This window comes from Mus caroli, chromosome 18 (assembly GCF_900094665.2).
Source record: "Mus caroli chromosome 18, CAROLI_EIJ_v1.1, whole genome shotgun sequence".
In the NCBI taxonomy this organism is placed as follows: domain Eukaryota; kingdom Metazoa; phylum Chordata; class Mammalia; order Rodentia; family Muridae; genus Mus; species Mus caroli.
This window is the reverse complement of record NC_034587.1, coordinates 36109527-36124966: the sequence shown is the minus strand read 5'-3', so window position 1 is coordinate 36124966 and position 15440 is coordinate 36109527. Positions and strand designations below refer to the sequence as shown.

General features: G+C 47.8%; 2 protein-coding genes across 10 annotated transcripts in view; one reads left to right on the top strand and one right to left on the bottom strand.

Moving 5' to 3' along the window:
- The window catches only part of Fgf1 (fibroblast growth factor 1), an 89828-nt gene that overhangs the window by 2700 nt on the left and 71688 nt on the right, over positions 1–15440 (top strand). For 2 of the 8 annotated variants that reach the window (XM_029471753.1, XM_029471752.1), the window contains exon 2: positions 8342–8490. The exons of 2 other annotated variants lie outside the window; for them this stretch is intronic. The gene's annotated coding sequence lies outside the window, so the exon portion shown is untranslated. 4 more of the 8 variants (XM_021150764.2, XM_021150763.2, XM_029471756.1 and 1 more) reach the window with 4 other exon arrangements.
- The window catches only part of LOC115029847, an 89415-nt gene that overhangs the window by 55355 nt on the left and 18620 nt on the right, over positions 1–15440 (bottom strand). The gene's annotated exons all lie outside the window — the stretch shown is intronic.

Sequence of the window (15440 nt, the reverse complement as noted above, 5' to 3'; positions counted from 1 at the left end):
ACTTTGTAGACCAGGCTGGCCTCGAACTCAGAAATCCACCTGCCTCTGCCTCCCGAGTGCTGGGATTAAAGGCGTGCGCCACCACGCCCGGCCTCCAGGCATGTTCTACTACCGTGCCATGTCTGGTGGGGGAAGTGCATGCCCTGGAGCATACTTCAGTAAGTGGTGACACTGGAGTATACCCCAGGCATGCCTGCCACTGCCTTTCCAGTTTAACATATGGGTCCCTGTCAGTGGCATATCCTGGTGCCTAATTTTAAAGCCCAAGAGACCCCAGGGGGTTGGCAGACTCCATAGTATCACCATTAGATGTTTTAGACACATCCCTGTCACCTGACATCTCAGTGCAATGAATACAGGAAGTCTTATTTGATCTGACCCCTCTCCAGAGGATCGGGGTTCCCAGCGTCTACATCAGGTGGCTAACAACCACCTGTAACTATAGCTCAAGGTTACCAGATGTGCTCTTATAGCTTCCAAGGGTACCTGCCTACATGTGGTATAGGTACACACACTCAGGCACACAAATACATACGAAACATGTAAGTATATAAAGAACACGGCATAGCACTATAAAAAACATTCACAGCAGCATTGTTTGTAATACAGATCCCTACCTATTTATCTGCTGGTGGATAGAGCAAAATGAGGTGTATCCGTACAATGAAAAATTCTGCAGTAAGGTTTATAAATAAATTCTGATGCATGTTACAGCAGTGTGATTGAAACCTGCAGATATTACGCTAAGGGGAAAAGCCAACACTGAGTGGTTATATTGGAACAAAACAGCTAGGACAGGGACTCCTCAAAGATAGAAAGTAGAGCTGTGGTTGTCTGAGCCTGGCAGGAGGGGGGAATGGCAGCTGACGACTAAGGGGCACAGAGCTTCTTTTGAAGTGACCGTGCTTGTGGTTGCATAGGTCTGTGAATATACCGAGACCTTTGTTGGACACTTGTGATGCATAGGTCATGTATGCTATAACTGAACAAAATCCTTAAGACATTGTCTTACTCAGGGTTTCTATTTCTATGAAAAGACACCGTGTCCAACAGCAACTTGGGGAGGCAAAGGTTTATTTCAGCTTACAGGTCCACATCACCATCCACTGAGGGAATCAGGGTGGGAACTGGGGCAGAAGCCACCGTGGGATAAGCTGCTCATTGGCTTTCTCTCTGTGGCTTGCCCAAACAACTCAGGCAGGTCAACCTGCTCCGAAGTAGCTCCACCCACATCAATCACTGACAAAAATAAATGCAGTCTGAGTGAACACACTTTCTCAGCCGACGTTTTTCCTCCCAGAGAACTCTAGCTTGTGTCAAGTTGACAAAAAACTAGCCAGCGCCGACATCAAGTAGGATCTTAACCCATGACAAGGATTGGCTGAAGGTGTGGTCTACTGCGCCCTGGTCAGTTCAAGTCTCTCCCACAGAACATGGACACAGATGGGAAGACCGTCGATGGGAAAGAGATGGGTCCAGGGACCTGCCGCCTTTCCCACACAGATCCCTTAAAGCCTGTGTTATTTGCATGGTTTTCTTTCTGCCTGGTTTCAAACCATCCTTCTGTAAATATCTACTGTCTGTCTCACTAATGTTTTGTGGTAATGCTTACCTGGAATGCTCCCTTAAGGTCTCTGTCTGTCTGTCTCTCTCTCACATTTAAGACTCTGGTTTATTTAAATCGTAGACTAGGGATCCAAATCTGCTCATTTCACTGAATAGCAAGCAAACCAGGAGTTCTTTGCTTTTTTTTGTTGCAAGTTTTGCAAGTTTTGCAAGTTCTTTGCTTGGGACTAACCTGAGCTTGGGACATCTTGTTGTGTACACATGTGTATGTGAGCAAACACGCTTACTTTTCTGGAGAATGAGGGCATATACATTTTGTGGGATTTTCAAGGGGCGAAGACTCTCTTTGTTTCATAGTCTGCTGTGGAACAGGACTCTGAGCACCAAAGGCTGATTCTGAAACAGCAGCACAGTTAGGCTGCTCCAGCCATACTTACCACACCCAGGGACACACAGCTAGGCCAGGTTTGGGGCTGACAATGTGCTGAGAACAGCAGTGGCTCTCACGGGTCCTCCCTCAGGCCTCTAAACTGGGAGAGTTCTCATCCCTGGGCATCTGGTCGATGGGGCTGATAAACTGTACTAGCTGGCAAAACTTGGATTCTTTCTGGCACAAAAACTTTAAGAAGGTTTCAGTCTAGCCCAGAAAAAGACCAAATGTAAACAGAACCACAGTGCTGGGTCCATCTGGGCAGGCTCTACACCACGTGGTAAGCAGTACACAAGTAACACAATGAATAAAGAGAGCTACATGGGGTGAACTAAGAGACACAGAGGTAAGAGTGGGCATGGCTTGGCTCTTAGTGCCAAGGAAGGGTACCAGGAAGTTCTGAACAAAGAGAGCTGCAATCTAACTCACCGTTCAGCAAGATTCTTCTTCATGGGCCTGAAGGAAGAAATGTGAGGACAGATGAAAGGGAAATTACTGAAATCAATAATCCCAGAAAGCAATGAATGCTTGAATAAATTAGCCAATATCTCAAAACAAAAACAAAAATAAAAACAAAAAAACCCCTCTCATTATGTAGCCCAGGCTAGCCCTGAACTCCCTATCTTCTGCTTCTACCCCCAGACTGCTAAGATCATAAACCTGTACTATATCACACAGCCTAACCCAGGCTAGCTCTGAACTCCCTATATTCTGCTTCTACCCCCAGACTGCTAAGATCACAGGCCTATACTACATTACACGGCCTAGAGGTCTATTAATAAGAAAAAAATAAAACAAATCAAAACAAAACAAAAATAAAATAAAATCAAACGGCAGCTCTGTAGAAGCACAGTAAGCTGTCATCTTTCCCTGAGAGAGCCTAATTCCACATATCTGGCCATCTTCAGGGAGGACAGTTAGCGAGGAGTGTTTAATAGTTCGGGGTACTGTATGTTCTTATCACAACAAGAGCGTCTGCACATCAGTGTAATCAGGCAGGCAGGATCTGGCAGCACAGGCAGGCCTGTAATCTCTGCAACTGGGAGGGCTGAAACACAGTCGATCTGGACTATGTTGTGAGTTCAAAGCCAGCCCTGGCAAATGAGTAGGATCTTGTCTCAAAGCAGTGAAAGGCCCCAGGCTGGATTTCCCAGCACCATATACACTGGATGTGGTAGCTTCTTGTGCTTTTGTAGCCCTGGCACTTGGAAGGTATAGGCAGGAGGGTCAGGACTTCAAGGCCATCCTTAGCTTACATTTGAGTTTGAGGCCAGCCTGGGATACAAGAGACCTTGTCTCCAAATCAAAAAAAGGAGAAACCAGAAGAGGCCCTGGGGCATCCGTATCAGAACTGAAGCAGCCCACTTGTGGGAGGGACCCTTTCCAAGCGATCCTCCTGCAGCAGCCGGGAAATTTGCTAATGTACTTGGGTAATGATGAGGCATGGCCAGGCACCCCCTCTCGTGAGCCGCTGTATCCAACATCTGTCCTCCAGCTCTGCTGATGCATTTGGCTGTGAGGTCACCTTGGCTAACTAATAGCAATTTCTTAAGAACGTCGGAGGTGCTTCCGAGTCCAATTGGCAGCCAGCCCCCTAGGTGGCCAGGATGCCCTTGTTTAACGGCTGACTGGGCATGAACAGGAGGAAATGCTCAGCTAGAGACTGCCACTCAGCCGCTGATTTTTGCCTGTCAGCTGACTAGGATTGGCTGGGCCGGAACAAGGTCAAAAGGTCAAGTGAGATTAGGAAGGGTCTCTCTCTGCAGAGCTGAGTCTCTTAGTCAAGCAAGATGAATGAGGAAGGAAGGCTGGAGTCAAGGATGAGATGCCAGGGTGGCAATTCTGCCTGAGAGGAAGAAACTGTACTTTCTTGCAGCCTTCAAACTCTTGCCAATCTTTTATGCACTGGTGCTTCTTTTAAGTCAGCTAAGTTAAAAAGTAGAGGGTTCCATGTCGGTTATAAAAGATCACCAAACATGAAAGCAGTAAACAACCAAAACAGACATGCTGTCCCCACCTTTGTGGGCCTTCCTAAGGTCTATCCTAAGAGGTTTGGAGTCACATTCTGCCAGGCATCGAGTCTGGCTCTTTGGGAAGGAATATGTCACCTCTGTTAACTGCCCCAGCTGGCACTTTAGCCTCTGACAGCTCTGGGCAAGCCCACATCTCTGTGGATAACCATACCAGGATTTGGTCTGTCCTCAAAGAGCTATTGTTTTCTGTCTTCCCTCAGGTCATGCCTCTGCAGTGGTATGTGGTTTCTGTAAAAGGTCTTATTGTGACAGAGGAAGCGTTTAAAGTAGCCTAAGAACGTCCAGAGAAAATATGATTTCACACACACACACACACACACACACACACACACACACACACACACTGTAGAGAACCTAAAATACTGTGGGTGCTTAATAAGTGGCTATGACAGCTATTTTTTTCCACAGACTATTTCCTGGTTTCAGGACTCAAATCTATTCTGGGGCCAGACTTTCCTACTACATAATCTCACCGTCTCTTCCCACTCCAAACAATAGTGGGCCCCAGAGCCTCTCATTGTTGTTGCTCAAAAATTTTAAAACTCTGCACGTGTTGTGTCAAAGATAGGTATAGACCCTTTAAACATGTTGAAATAAACAAATAAATTGAAGAATGTTAGAATAAAAAAAAATTAAATGCCAACAATCGGAGAACCATACTATAAATGTACCTTAAAGAACTAAGGATTCATTTCCCAGGACTTGGATCATAATAATGCCAGACACTCACAATAGTACAGAAATTAACACAGGTCAGTAATTAGCGATTGTATTTACCTAAGCAGTAGGGGTGAGGTGTAGGAGTGTATGATAGTGCTCTCTGCTGGAGACAATGGAGAAATGAGACAAAGGTGTTTCCCCTTGCACCCAAGAGCACGCCAGCACATGCTTAGGCACATTAAATTGCCGCAATGCTCCCGATTTCACAGGGATGCCGTAAGTTGGAATTCTTATTGAGCGCCTCGAGAAAGACGGAATCTGGAGCCTGGAAGAGCTGAGTTACACAGGAGTGGTCAAGGACACAGCGTCCTCAGGTTAATGAGTGTTAGACTGAAGTAGGGAGGGGGGGTTAGTCACACAGTGACTTTACATGGGGGATGTGACTCTGGACGCGACTTTGGACTTTGGTTCTGTGTCTTTGGTTCAGAAAGGGTCTTTCAGCACATCATTAAAATATTACAAAGATTTGCTAACTGGGTGGTTTTGTTTCCATAGCTGGACAGGTCTCCTGTCAGATCCACCAGCGTGCTGACCTGTTCCTTTTCAAACACATAATGCCATGTTGGCACTGTATTGTTTCTATTGCTATGATAAAGCATCATGATAAAATCAACTTATAGAAGGAAGGGTGTCAGGCTTCAGAGGGATAAGAGCCATCACCACCACAGCAGGAAAGCATGGTAGCAGCTGGAAGAGCAGGCTGAGAGCTCACATCGAAAACCCCATACAGGGCTGGAGCGATGGCTCAGCGGTTAAGAGCACTGACTGCTCTTCCGAAGGTCCTGAGTTTAAGTCCCAGCAACCACATGGTGGCTCACAACCATCTGTAATGAGATCTGACGCCCTCTTCTGGTGTGTCTGAAGACTGTGTACTTATATATAATATATAAATCTTTGGGCCAGAGCGAGCACAGCCAGAGTGAGCAGAAGTCCTGAGTTCACTTCCCAAGCAACCACATGATGGCTCACAACCATCTGTACAGCTACAGTGTATTCATTCTTTAAAAAATAAAATAAAATAAAATAAAACCCACGCAGGAAGCAGAGTCAGTTAAGAATTGTGAGTGGCATTTGAAACCTGAAAGCCCGCCCTCATCTCATGGACAGCCTTCCTCCAGCAAGGTCACACCTCCTAAGCCTATCCAAACAGAGCCACCAACTGTGAACCAAGCATCCAAATGCCAGGGGCTACAGGGGACCTCTCATGCCAACCACCACAAACACCTTCTGATTTGAACTCCTGTGGCTTGCGGAATGAAAGCTGCCACATCCGAAATGAGCACACTGTAATTTCCTCCAAAAATGAACTCTTCTTCCTCAGCTTAGAGACCCTGAACAAGAAACACCTTATATTTTTGGTTGTGAGCCTAGCCTTTAACGGCTGAGCCATCTCTCAAGCCGGGCAGTGGTGGCACACACCTTTAATCCCAGCACTCAGGAGGCAGAGGCAGGCAGATTTCTGAGTTCGAGGCCAGCCTGGTCTACAAAGTGAGTTCCAGGCCAGCCAGGGATATACAGAGAAACCCTGTCTCAAAAAAAAGGAAAGGAAAGGAAGGAAGGAAGGAAGGAAGGAAGGAAGGAAGGAAGGAAGGAAGAAAGAAAGGAAGGAAGGAAGGAAGGAAGGAAGGAAGGAAGGAAGGAAGGAAGGAAGAAAGAAAGAAAGAAAGAAAGAAAGAAAGAAAGAAAGAAAGAAAGAAAGAAAGAAAGAAAGAAAAGAAACACCTGCTCCCATCTGAATGAACATCAAGGGTGTATATTTCACACCCAAAACTTTGGGTTTTGACATGATCACCCACTCTCCTGTATAAGGACACTGATTGGGGACAGACTCCCACATAGCACTGTGCTTGAGGGTAGCTCCATGAGGCACTTGTAGTCTTGTTCTGTGTGTGACACATATGTCAAGGGTAGAATCTGGTCCTATCTAACTGGGGACCGGGCCAGCCTGTACTTCTGTTCTTTCCGGGGAGACTAGGTTCGGTACTGATGATGGAGTCCCTCTGTAGGGCTTCCCTGAGAACCAGCTCCCTTTTGAGAGATCCGAGTCAGAGCCACGTGATGTCAGTTTGGGACCTAGCTCTAAGAGCTGAACTCCTCAGGACTCCTTATGCTGAAGGTCCAGCCAGGAATGGCTCTGGATGCTCTCTCAGCCAACAGATCTCACTGTCACTTTTATGTAACTATAACAAAATGCCTGGCAGGAACAAGTGAAGGGAGGGAGAAAAGGTTCTCTGTGGCTCAGGGTTTCAGAGACATTTCAGTCCATCAGCGGTAGGGAAGGCACGGTGACAGGAATGGTGGCTGTTCATTGATGTTCATTCAGGAAGTGGAAAGAGAGAGACCAGAGGCAGGGATATGTACAACCCTCCAAGACCTGCTCCTACTGACCTCCTTCTATCAAATATGCCCCGCCTCTAGACTTGATAGCCTTCAAAACAGTGCCTCAAGCTAGAGCCCAAGTAAGTGTTCAAAGCATGAGGAGCCTTTCAAATTCAGACCTTGCTTTCTTCCGACCCTCACTCTACTCACTGCCCCAGAGCGACTTTACTGGCTGAGGAGAGAGACCTCAGAGTATACTCCCAGTTCCCCTAGGTCCATGTGCCTCTCTCTGTCTGAACTATCAGGTGGGCAGGCTGGGACACACACACACACACACACATGCTCGCTCTCTCACTCAGGCCTCCCAGGCTGAAACGCTTGTGGAAGGGAGCCTCTCTTCACCAATGATCGGAAACAACTGATCATGGTTTCAGTTGCTTGCTTTGATCCATATCGCCTGAGTCCACTTCATTCCCTTCAAGCCAGACTTATTTGTTCAGATGACAACCTTCCTTCCCTCTCTGTGGTATGAAGATGGCATGCAGGGCCCACTGAGGAGGTCCCAGGCTCACCTGCGGACTCTCCTAGTCTAGCAGGGATGGGTGGTCTATGGTGCAGAATGCTGGGGACCTCCCTCTGCCGCCCCTCCCTAGCCCTAACCAGGTGGTCACTACCTTGCCTAGCTCTGTAGAACACACTTGGTAGGGCTTGGCTCTGGGAATGGTGTGGATGCATAGACAGACACTGCCACACACAGACACCTACACCCTGCATGGGGACAGATGACAGAACAGAGAAGGGCTCCCTTTCACCAGCGGTGTGATTTTAGAGGAGTGTCTTTCAACACAACCAGTTGTTTCCCTGGTGACAGAGGCCTCAAAATAAACAGGACTCTCTGCTCAGACATTAGTCCACTGGGCTCGGACTTCTGCCCCAAGACAAACCGTGCTAAAATAACACCCAAGGTAGTTGCTGCCCCTGTCTGCCGTCTCTCTGCAGTCCCAGGTCTGCTGCAGACTGTGAAGAGCTAGGGGCACTTAAGAGTTTGTTGTGCACTGATGTGGTAGGGTGGGGCTGTGGGGTGGTCTGCAGGCAGGGGAGCGGAGCCCCCTCTGCTGATGAGCAAGGGCCAAGGGCAGACCTGGAGGCCAGCACTCTCTGCTCCCTCACCCGCCTCCCTGCTTCCCACACAGCCCTCTGGGACTGGCATGGTGTCTGGAGGCGGGCCAGCAACCTGATGTGCATGCCACAGCCCGTCCCTCTCCCCACACAGAGCTGCAGAAATCCTGAGGCTCAGAGAGCCGGCTGGAGAGGCAGCTTCAGCCCAGGAACTCTGTGACAGAGCAAAGGCTACCCAGCGGATTCATCCCTGTCTTGTGATAAAGTGGAGTGAAGAGAGCCCCCAGCCTGCCAGTTCTTCAGGTAAGAATTAGGGGTGTGTTCATTCTATCCCGAGCTGGATTTGGCTGTTTGTACAAAGCTAGTAGGAAGGGAAGAGAAGGGGAACCTATAAGGGTAGAGAAGTGTTTTAAACAGTTAGAAGGGAGCCGTTGTGCCTGCCAGTGTGTTGGAAGGGCTTTCCTCTGGCCACTTTGAACAGAGGTGCAGCAGCCCTGGAGAAAGGGCCTGCTGAGAGCACAGACATGGATAAAGAACACTTACAGGTTAGAGCAGCCCTGGAGGAAGGGCCTGCTGAGAGCACAGACATGGATAAAGAACACTTACAGGTTAGAGACTGCACAAGTAATCCTACCCCGGGCTGCCCTATCATCATCTCCTACCAGTGCCAGCCTAAGAAGAGTGGAGGGGGTGGGGATCATCTGATTGACAGCAGCCCTGGATGCAGCCTTTGAGATCTGGGGAAGCTTGAAAGCTATGGCCACAGTGGGTCTGGCTGGCAGTATCGTGCTGTGTCATGATCACTCTATCCAACAGCCTAGCAACTCAGCTGCCCCAGGAGAAGCTGTGAGAAGCTTGGGTTTTTATCGGCTGCCTCACAGAGAAGCTGAAGGACTTGATAGGATGGACTCTGAGGCTCCCTGCCCTGACACCTGAGTTACTCATCACCTTCTGATCCTCTCTCATAGTCACAGGCTCATCTGAGGACAGGTCTCTTAAGCTCCTGAACATACCAACAGTGTGCAAGGCTCCTGGACAGGAGGCCTTGAGACTCAGACCTCTGGGTGGTGCCCATGTGGGAATTTCAAGCATTTAATCGAGGGTCATTGTGCAGAAACTTTGCCGCCCATCTCAGTCCCAAGAGCTCTCTGTCTCAGCTTAAGCCTCCATGCCTTCTTTTTTGCTCTTGTTTGTTTGTTGTTTTGGGTTTTTTTGTTTGTTTGTTTGTTTGGTTGGTTTTTTTTTTTTTTTTTTTTTTTTTTTTTTTTTGGAGACAGGGTTTCTCTGGATAGCCCTGGCTGTCCTGGAACTCACTCTGTAGACCAGGCTGGCCTCGAACTCAGAAATCTGCCTGCCTCTGCCTCCTGGGTGCTGGGATTAAAGGCATGCGCCACCACCACCAGGCACCTCCATGCCTTCTTATACCCATTTAGCATCCACCGTTGTGTCTCTTCCTGCCTGTCTGCTTTGGTGACCAGCACCTTCACTTTCCCTCTCCTTGGGGATGTCGGGGCACGGGGGGTGGGGGTGGGGTAGTTCCCCATGCTGTAGTGGGGAGAGACAGGTATCCCAAGAAAGGCTGCCCTGTGCCCTTCACCTCCAACTGCTGCCACAGCTTGGCACCTGGCAAAATGTTGAAACGATAGCTCAGCTGGTAAAACGCTTGTCATACAGGCTAGAAGGCCTGAGTTGGATCTCAGTAAGCCACTATTTTTGTCGTTCTTGTTGTTGGTTGGTTGGTTGGTTGGTTGGTTGGTTGGTTTTTGAGATAGATCCAGTGGTGAATGATTGAAAGCCCAGTACAAGAGAGGTAGAAACAGATAAATTGCTAGGGATCACCAGCCAGCCAGTCTCCAGACTATACTCACTGAGCTCCTGGTCCATGAAGGACCCAAATTCAAAAACAACAGAATAAAAGCAGGAACCAGAAAACAAGCAAAACCTAAGGTAGACAGCTTCCAAGGGGTGACATCTAAGGTTGTCCTCTGGCAACCTCTGCATGCACATGTACATGTACATGTGTGTGTGTATATATATACATATCTGAGTACACACACAAAACTGAGAACAAATGGCCTTCCTTTGGGGATAGTATGATCTGTGAACAGTTGCCTGCTGGCTGTGTAAATAAGTGTGGCTTGGTGGAGACTCTGATTCACAGCCACCAACTCCCTCTGCCTTTCCTCAGTGTGGATCACTCTGGGTTTCCCAGGAAAGTCCCCTCTTAAAATTGTATCTTGGAAGGCAAGCTGAAGAGTTTGAGGACAACTGGCTGAGGATGTGGGAACACTTTCTTCTTGTGGTCGCTGTCTTTGAAAGTAGGTGGATTAGCTAACGAGATGCTTCGTTTAAAGCAAAAGCGGAATGTGACAAGTCAGGCAGGAAAGCAACGCTGTCTGCGTGCCCTTGCCTGGCTCTTAAGAGGGCACGGTCAAGTGGTGTGAGCCACAGGTGAGGGCACCAGCCATGCAGATGCTCTTTACAGGGGTGATGACAGGTGGACACTCGATCTACACTAGCAAATGGATGTCCAACCCAGGGAGAGATGCTGAAGTCAGACTTTTTGCAGACATGCATTCTCTGGGCTCTGAGAAACTTAATAATCAAGGCCCTGCCATCCTGTGTACCAGGAGCACAGAGAGCACACATACTTCTGCCCATTATCAAGGCATTGCTTAGCTGACACAGTACCCTTGATTTAAGTTGCTAAGACAGGACTCATGCTATGGGCATACCCTGCTTTAAGTAAAAGTAACATCTATTCACTGTACACACATGGCAAGTGGGTGAATATTTTTTACAGACAGGCAGTTTTCCATTAACTACCAACAGATGTCCTGTATCAGAGGTGACTGGCTAGAGCCCAATCAGACAGAGAAAGGAAGGGAGCTACTGAGTATATAGGTAATAGCATAGGTTTGGGATGAAAGGTTAACAAAGGAGACCAAAACAGAAGACCGGAGCCAGCTCTAGGGCAATGGACTTCAGGAACTTTGGCAGCGAGGCAGAGGATGGAATAGCAGTGATTTCCTAAGTCACAGTGAAAAGCATTGTAGGGACTAGGGAAATAGCTCAGTGGACACAGCCACTTCCACACACACACACATAAGGACCAAAATTGGGACCCCTAGCACCCATGCAAAGGAACAACAGCACACATCCGTAATCTCAGGGGTCCTGTGTAAGATGGGAACCACAAACAGGAGAAACACTGGAAGCTTATAGGTCAGAGAGTCTGCATACATACCAAGGAACAACCAAAGGGAGACCCTAATCTCAAACTAAGTGGAAGGCAAGGGCTAAGATGCCTATACTCACACATGAATGCATATATACATAAATACATGCATACACACACACATACAATACACAAACAGACACTCACAGTGGCGAGCAACTTAAGACACATAAAGCAAATCTATGACCTCCATATACATAAATACATATATCACCATACCTGTATATACATGTGCATGTATATAAACATGTACATAGCACACACATGCATGTGCTCAGGAAAAACAACGTGACCCGGTGACAAAACGCACGGATTCTGCAGTGAGGCAGCGGAGGCCCACATTCTGATGCTCTTACTAATTAGTGTGGTGATTTGCCCCTCAGTTTTCTCATTTGTAAAAGGGTGATAAAGTGCTAACCTAATAAGGGCAAGATCAAATGAGTAATGGCCTTAGTCTACAGCCCGGCTTTCTGTGTTACTGAGAGCTGAGGAGGCTGTAGTGCCCCAAGCACCACCCTCTGGTACTTGTACTTGTTAGGCTTGGGGCTTGGTTTGCATTTGTGAAGATCTGGAGACAGAACTGTCATTGTCCTAGTCACCAGTGTTCTGGTCCTTTCTGTATCTCGGCATTGGGCTCAGCTTTAAGTCTGCCAACATCCCAGAGAATCAGAGGCTGGCACGGATGCAGGACTCAGGCTCAGTGGAGGGGCCACTTACTTGCCAGCCCACAGCTACCAAAGGGCAGTGGAGTCAGGCTGTCCAACAGGTCTGTGCTTCTAACTGGGGAGGCATCCTAAGAGACAGGTGGAATTTGGTGACAAGAATTCAGCAACAGATGACATCTGAAGACCTCAGAGAATAGGCTAGAGTTTGTAGCCACTGTTTATAGATGGCAGGGCTCTAGCGTCGGTCATGAGCTCGGTCTCAATCTTCAAGACTTACATGCAGGCATGTCTGTCCAGTCTGCAGCTGGTGGGCCACAGTCACTCCAGGATAACCATGAATGCATCCCAACATAAAATTATAAACTTACTTAAAACAGTATGAGGAGGGCTGTGTTTATTTGTTTGTTTTAAAGTTTTTTCTTTTCTTCTTTCTTTTTTCTTCTTTCTTTTTCTCTTTCTTTCTTTTTCTCTTTCTTTCTTTTTCTCTTTCTTTCTTTCTTTCTTTCTTTCTTTCTTTCTTTCTTTCTTTCTTTCTTTCTTTCTTTTTTTGTAACTTAATTCATGGTTCTTGACTGAACTTTGTAGATGAGAATATCTGTCTCAATGTCCTGAGTTTGGACACCACGGACAGCCTTGAGTGACAGGGCCTTTGGAAACAAGATGGGCTACACAGGTGCTGTAGCCTCCAGTTTCCTGAACCAGGCAGTGGGTGGGGCTCCAGAGTACAGGAAGTGAGACTAAGAACAAATTCAAGCATGGAGAGAAGGCTGAATCAGGGCTCTCTGAGGGTAACACTGGGTCACCTTGGTTGTAGAGATAGGAGGAATAGATAATCCAAAAACTAATTGTCTTAACCAGGCAAGTTTCTAGTGAAGGCAAAGACTGGACCTTTTAAATACATCCAGTGTAACCTGTGGAGATTGGGTGTCTGCGTGACCACTCAAGACCAACTCTCTAACCTTGTTCAAAGAAGGCTGATGATGTCGGCAGAGGGGAAAGGGCATGCCTACCTTGCAGGAGGCTGGGTTGGTGTGGAGGGTTACTCTGGGGCAGGACTCAACCCTGCCCCTCCAGGAACTGTGCTCTGGTCCAGGGATTTTAAACCTTTAAGGTCCATAAAGAATCTGACTCCTGTTGGGCTCAGTGGTGCAGGCCTGTAAGCCCAACTGCTCGGGAGGCTTGCCCGGGCATTTAAAGAGACTTTATCCGAAAATGAAAACCAGAAAGAAGGGTGGGGAGATAGTTGAGCATCTTGCATTCCCAAGATCCTACATTTAATCCTTAGCCTTATAAAAGGGAGCGGGGCAACTCAGATTCCTAAGTCCTATACACAGAAGTGATATTCATTGGGTTCACAATGGGACCCAGGATTCGGCATTTCCTTGGCAATGTCCAGGTGGTCCTGGACATCCATGAGACACACTTAGCAAAGCTTAGATCTGGCTTCCCACTACGGGTTCTTCCTTTTTATTATTATAAGGGGAACACAGAGTTGTGTGGCCTGACTAGCAGTTCGCTACTCCGTCATACTGACTTGACTGACAGAGGACCTATTATAACAACACTATTGTGTCCATCTCCCATGATGCTCTTCGCCCACGAGTCCTTCCCAACAATGCCACAAGGTAGATGTTACCTTCTCACAAGGTAAGACATCCATACATCTCACTAACAGAAGAAACGGGTCCACCACCTGAAAGCAGTGGAGCTGGGATTTGAACTCATGACTAGCAGATTAGCAGAGCCCAAATGCACAACGGAGGGTCTGTTCCATGAGAAGAGGATCAGTCTTCATTTCTCATTCATAGGTGGGGTGTCCATCTCTAGTTCCCACTCTTGTCTTGCCCAGCTTTCCCAGGCTCACGTAGGGGTGTGGAAGCAGGAGTAATAGGTCAGATTCATATGCCGAAACCACCCCATCCCTAGAACCCTAAAACATGATCTTATCTAGAAATAGAATCTTTTCAAAGATATCCAAGTTAAGATGAGGTTGTTAGCGTCCTTATAAAGAAGGGAACTCTGCATACAGAAACACATACAGAGGCAGAAGGATTTGAGGAGACACAGCCACAAAGGAGAGGAGCCTTGAACAGGGCCTCCCTCACATCCCTCAGAAGGAGCCAACCTGACAATACCCTTCTGATGTTTTCCCCACCCAAAAGCCACAGCCAGGTCTTATAGTAGGACACCAAGTTCCCAGAGCTTCCTGTAGGTTCTGACCTTGGGATGATCTAGCTGAAGGTCAGGTTGGCACAACATTTTAGAATTTCAACTCTGAGAGCTTTTCTCTTGTCTTAAGTGTTGCTCTTGAGAGCACCCAAAAGGCCCAATGCTCAGGAGGAGAGAGAGGACTGAAGAAAAGGATTGAGGAAGGAAGAGAAAAGAAAGCAGGAGAAAGAATCAAAATGGGGACTGTGGGATCATTTATGGGTGCATGTAAAGACCAGGTCCAGTTTCTGCAGCTCGCTCCTGGGAGCCTCCTGTGGCCAGGAAGCATGCCAAAGTTTCTGCACGGCTGCAGCAGAGCTGCGACCCACAGTTTCCTGACAAGAGAGGCCACAAATGAAAGTATAGCAGTCTCTTCTGGGTGGCATGGCGAGCACATGGCTGAAGTGACACTTGCCTGGGCCGAGATCTGAAATACTGTCAAGTGGCGGTGGAGGACGACAGAGGACTCCAGAAGGTCACAGGGCATGAGGAAGTGTGGCTACCAAGGAGTCAAAAGGAGGCCAGTGTGGCTGGGAGACAGGGAGAGTGGCTACAAGGAAGGTCTTGTTCTCATTGGCTTCTCTGTGGCTGGATAAACGCTAAACACAATTTGGGGTGACAGGTTACAGCCTGTTCTTGAGAGAGGCCAAAGCAGGAACTTTGAGGTGAGGTGTCCTTCTCTAGCTCTCAAGACAGGAACATGGAGACAGAAACTGAAGCAGAGACCATGGCAGAGTGCTGCTAACTGGCTTGCTCCCCACTTCTATTCAGTTAGCATCCTTATGCAACTCAGGACCACCGGTTCCAGGGCCGCACTGCCCACAGTGGCGTGGGCCCTCCTCCATCACTTGGCAGTCAAGAAAATATCCCTACAGACATGCCCATAGGCCAAGGGGATGGCAGCAATTCTTCATTTGAAGTCCCCTCTTCCCACATGTGGCAAGTCGCCAATCAAGGACAGCCAGGACAGGCATTTAAGCTGTTAGGCCACAGAAAGCTGTGACCTTTTAATATAGTTCCTTATGCTGTGGTGACCCCCCCCCCCACCACCACCATAAGATTATTTTGTTGCTACTTCCTGACTGTAATTTTGCTACTGTTTTTAATTGTAACAAATATCTGATAAGCAGGACTGCTGGTAT